The sequence below is a fragment of the Leptonychotes weddellii genome, chromosome 10 (genome assembly GCF_054177405.1).
Source record: "Leptonychotes weddellii isolate Sample4059 chromosome 10, ASM5417740v2, whole genome shotgun sequence".
In the NCBI taxonomy this organism is placed as follows: Eukaryota; Metazoa; Chordata; class Mammalia; order Carnivora; family Phocidae; genus Leptonychotes; species Leptonychotes weddellii.
In genome coordinates, this window is record NC_138378.1 from 21788906 (window position 1) to 21794575 (window position 5670).

General features: G+C 39.1%; 1 protein-coding gene across 5 annotated transcripts in view; it reads right to left on the reverse strand.

Moving 5' to 3' along the window:
• Positions 1–5670, reverse strand: part of ITCH (itchy E3 ubiquitin protein ligase) — a 118164-nt gene that overhangs the window by 100893 nt on the left and 11601 nt on the right. Inside the window, exon 3 of one of the 5 annotated variants that reach the window (XM_081832951.1) lies at positions 3690–3719. The exons of the other annotated variants lie outside the window; for them this stretch is intronic. The gene's annotated coding sequence lies outside the window, so the exon portion shown is untranslated. The remainder of the gene's footprint in view (positions 1–3689; positions 3720–5670) is intronic. 5 annotated transcript variants of the gene reach the window in all.

The window sequence follows — 5670 nt, forward strand, 5'->3', positions numbered from 1 at the left end:
ACACTTGATCTCAGCGTAGTAAATTCAAGCCCCATGTTGGGTATAGAGATTAAATAGATAGATAAACAAACAGAACTAAAAAAAAAGGTTATGAGACAAAAGATGTTACAATATTAATAAAAGGTCCAAAACAGCAGGAAGATACAGCAATTATAAACATTTACACAACGAGTAACAGGCCATCAAAATATATGAAGCAAAAACTAACACGTTTGAAGGTAGAAATAGACATTTCTCAGCATACTGAAAGGATTACACACCAAGTAGGTTTATTCCTGGCATTCAGGGATGGTTCAACATATAAAAATTAATCAATATAATACACCATATTAAAAGAATGAAGGGAAAAAAACCATGATCATCTCAATTGATAGAGAAAAAGCATCTGACAAAATTTAATATCCTTTCATGATAAAAACATTCAACAAAGTAGGAATAAAAGGGAACCACCTCAGTATGTTAATAAAAGCCATATATGAAAAACCCACAACAGACATCATACTCAATGGTGAAAGAATGAAAGCTTTTTCTTGAAGACCAGGAATAAAGCAAGGATGCCCACTCTCACCACTCCCATTCAACACAGTCCTGGAAGTCCAAACCAAAGCAATTAAGCAAGAAAAAGAAATAAAAAGCACCCAAATTAGAAAGGAAGAAGTAAAATTCTGTTTGAAGATAGGATCTTTTATATATAGAAAACCTTAGAGATTCCACACACACGAAAGCTGTTAGAACTAATAAATTCAGCAAACTAGCAAGATACAGAAATCAACACACAAAAATCTGCTGCATTTCCATTCATTAACAATCAACAATCCAAACAGGAAATTAAGAAAACAAATCCATTTATAAATTTAGTAGCTTAAGCATCTACCTTCCACTCAGGTCATGATCCTGGGGTCCTGGAATCAAGCCCCAGTCTGCCTCCCTGCTCAGCGGGGAGCCTGCTTCTCCCTCTCTCTGCCCCACCCCTGCTCCTGCTTTCTGTCGCTCTCTCTCAAATATATAAAATCTTTAAAAAGAAAACAAACAGTAAGACACTTATGAATTAACCAATGAGGTAAAAGACTTTAAACACTGAAAACTATAAAACACTGCTGAAAGAAATTAAGACACAAATAAATAGAAAGACATCCTGTGTTTATGGATTAGAAGTCTTAATATTAAGATGTTAATACTACCCAAAGCAGTCTACAGATTCAATGCAACCCGTATAAAAAACCCAGTGATGTTTCTTGCAGAAACAGAAAATCCATCCTAAAATTCATATAGAATCTTCAGAGACCTTGAATGGCCAAAACAATCCTGAAAAAGAACAAAGTTAGAGGACTTATATTTCCTGATTTCAAAATTTAGTACAAAGCTGTAATAATCAAAACATTGTGGTACTGGCATAAAGACATACAAACTTATTCCACTGGACTAGAACAGAGAGCCCAAAAATAAACTCTTACATATAAAGTAAAATGATTTTTGACAACTGCCAAGACCATTCAATGGGGAATGGTGCTGGGAAAACTGGATGTCCACTTGCAAAAGAATAAAGTTGGACCTTTACCTAACACCATTTACAAAAATTAAAAATGGATCAAAGACCTAAATGCTAAGACCTAAAAATATAAAACTCTTAGAGGAAAATAGGACAAATGCTTCACAACATTGGATTTGGCAATGAGTCCAATGACACCAAAGGTATAAGCAACAAAGAAAAAAATAAACTGGACTTCACTAAAATCTAAAACTTTTGCACTAAAGACACTATCAACAGGATGAAAGGCAACCTACAAGAGGAGAAAATACTTGCAAATCATTCATCTAAAGGATTAATATCCAGAATATACAGAGAACTCGTAAAACTCAACAACAATAAAAACTTAATTCAAAAATGGATAGTGTTTGAACAGACATTTCTCCAAAGAATGGCCAGTAAGTACATGAAAAGACACTCAATACCACTAATCATTAGGGAAATCCAAATCAAAACCACAATAAAATCCCAACTCATACCCATCAGGATGGCTACTATCAAAAAAAACCAAGATAATAACAAATGTTGTCAAAGATGTGGAGAAACTGTAATCCTTGTGCACCAATGGTGAGAATGTAAAAGGATATAGCTGCTGTGGGAAACAGTATGGTGGATCCTCAAAAATGTAAAAATAGAATTACCATATGATCCAGTAATTCCACGTCCTGCTATATACCCAAAAGAATTCAAAGTAGGGTCTAGAAGAGGTGTTTGTACACACAAGTTCATAGCAGCCTTATTCATAATAGCTAAAATGTGGAAGTCACCCAAGTGTCCATCAATGGATGAATGGATAAGCAAAACGTGGTATATACATACAATGGAATAGTATTAGGAAGGAAAATAAAAGGAAGTAAATTCTGACACAGGCTATAACATGGACAGACCTTGAGGACGTTATGCTGAGTGAAATAAGCCAGCCACAAAAAGATGATTCCATTTATATGAGCTACCGAGAGTAGTCAAAATCAGAGACCAAAAGTACAGCAATAGTTACACCAAGGGCTCAGGGGAGGAGGGGATGTGGAGTTATTGTTTAATGAGGTAGAGTTTCAATTTTGCAAGACGAAAAGAGTTCTAGAGATGGATGGTGGTAATGAATGCACAGTGATATGAAGTGGTACTCAGTAGAGTACCACTGAACCATAGACTTAAAATGGTTATGATGGGGACGCCTACATGGCTCAGTTGGTTAAGCGTCTGACTCTTAGTTTCAGCTCAGGTCATGATGTCTGGGTCCTGAAATCAAGCCCTACATCAGGCTCCACACTCAGTGGGGAGTCTGTTTCCCCTCTCCGTCTCCTTTTGCCCCTCCCCCGACTCACCTGTTATCCCTAAAATAAATAAATACATCTTTTTAAAAAATGGTTATGATAGGGGATGCCTGGGTGGCTCAGTCAGCTGGGTGTCTGCCTTTGGCTCAGGTCATGGTCCTGAGGTCTTGGGATCAAGTCCTGAGTCAGGCTCCTTGCTCAACGGGGAGCCTATTTCTCTCTCTGCCTGCCGCTCCCCCTGCTCGTGCTGTCTCTCTCTCTGACAAATAAATAAAATCTTTAAAGAAATCCTTAAAAAAATGGTTATGATGGTAAATTTTACTGTTATATGCATTGTACCACAATTAAAAAAAGGGGGGGCGGGTGATGCCACTTTCCCGGGTTACTTGCTCTCAGGGAAGCCAGCTGCCAATTTGTGAGGAGACTCCAGCAGCCCTATAAAAAGGTGTATGTGGCAAGGAACCGGGGTGCTTGAGTGGCTCTGTCAGTTAAGCGTCTGCCTTCGGCTCAGGTCATGATCCCAGAGTGCTGGGATCGAGCCCCACATGGGTCTCCCTACTCAGCAGGGAGTCTGCTTCTCCCTCTCTCTCTGCCCCTCACTCATGCTCTCGCATGCTCTCTAATAAATAAAATCTTTAAAAAAAAAAACAAAGAGACATAACAACAAATGTGTAAACCTTGATTGAATCCTAGATCTGAAGGCAAAACCATAAAAGACTTTTGGGGGCAACTGGAAAATCTGAGTATGAGTATTAGTCGATATTATGGAATTAAGGATAATTTTCTTTGAAGTAATAACACACTTATGGTTAGGAAAAAATCCTTTTTCTTGGGAGAAGTAATGCAAAAGTGTTTAGGGGTGAAATATCATGATGGCTGCAACTTACTTCCTTATGGTTCAGCAAAATCAAAAGTATCTAGAGAGAGAGAAAGTAAATGTGAAAAGATGTTATTAACTGGTCAATCTAGGCCAAGTGCTTACAAGTATTCACGATACTATTCTTCTGACTTTTCTGTAGCTTAGATTTTTTTCAAAATAGCTGGAGAAGAGGAGGAAGAGGAAGAAGAATATAAAGAGTACCCCATCACAGTAAGATACCATGACATTCCTATTAGAATGGCTACAACAAGAAAATACTGATAATAACAAGCACTGACAAGGATGCAAACATCCTTATATTGCTGGCTGGAACACAAAATGGTAAAGTCAATATGGAAAATATTTTGCCTACTTTGCCTAATTTCAACACATTTACCATACAACCCAACAATCCCATTTCTAGGTATTTACCTTAGAGCAGAGTTCTTAACCGAAGGCTATTTTGTACAATGGGATTTTTTTCTTTTTTTTAAACAACTGGCTTGGAGGTGCAGGTGGCTGCTGTTACCTAATGGATAGAAGCAAGGGATGCTGCTAAACATCCTACAATCTAGCTCTCCACAACAGAGAATTAATTACCCAGCCCAACATGTCATAGTACCAAGATTAAAAAACCCTACCTAGGGGTGCCTGGGTGGCTCAGTCAGTTCAAGTGGCTGCCTTCGGCTCAGGTCGTGATCCCAGGGTCCTGGGATCAAGCCCCACATCAGGCTCCCTGCTCAGTGGGGAGTCTGCTTCTCCCTCTCCCTGCCGCTCTGCCTACTTGTGCTCTCCCTCTCTCTGTCAAATAAATAAATAAAATCTTTAAAAAAAAAAAAAAAAGAGTAGAGGGTGGGTAGAACTACGAAGTGCAGTACAAGGAAGGTTTTTGGCGTGAGGGAATTGTTCTATATCCTGATTATGGTGTTACAAAAATCTGTACATGAGTTAAAATTCATACAACTGTACACCAAAAATAAGCCAATTTTACTGTATTTTTTTTTAAAGTAGCATTAAAAACATTTTAAAAAAACACATTTTTAAAAAAGATTTTTATGGGGCACCTGGGTGGCTCAGTCGTTAAGCATCTGCCTTCGGCTCAGGTCATGATCCCAGAGTCCTGGGATCGAGCCCCGCATCAAGCTCCCTGCTCGGCGGGAAGCCTGCTTCTCCCTCTCCCACTCCCCCTGCTTGTGTTCCCTCTCTCGCTGTGTCTCTGTCAAATAAGTAAATAAAATCTTTAAAAAAAAAAAAAAGATTTAAGAGAGCATGGGTGCATGCATGGGGGCGGGGGGAGGAGCAGAGGGAAAGAGAATCTTCAGCACACACCCATCTGAGCACAGAGCCTGAGGTGGGGCTTGATCCCACTACCCTGAGATCATGACCTGAGCCAAAATCGAGTTGGACGCTTAACCAACTGAGCCACCCAGGTACCCCCCAAAAAACACATTTTTTTAAAAAAGCTACATACCCTATGTGCTATGCTGAATAGTGTCTCTCCAAAATTTATGTCCACCTGCAACCTCAGAATGTGACCTTATTTGTCTTATAGGATCTTTGTAGATGTAATCCTTATGATGAGGTCATACTAGATTAGAGTGGGCCCTAATTCAATGACTTGTGTCCTTTTAAGAAGAAAATTTGGACATACAGACATGCACAGAGTAAAGATGATGTGACAACACAGGGAGAATGCCACACAAAGAGGCAGAGACTGGAAAGAAGCATATACAAAGCCAAGGACTGTGAGGATGGCCAGCAACCATCAGAAGCTACAAGAGAGGGATGGCACAGATTCTCCTTCTGAGAAGTTCCAGCCCTACTGACATCTTAGTTTGGTCTTTTAGACTCCAATACTGTGACAGAATAAGGTTCAGCTGTTTTAAACTAACCAGTCTATGGTAACTTGTTACAGCAGTTCTAGGAACGGATATATCCTATGATTCTATTTATATGACATTCTGTAAAAGGCAAAACTACTGGGACAGAAAACACATCCGTACTTCTTA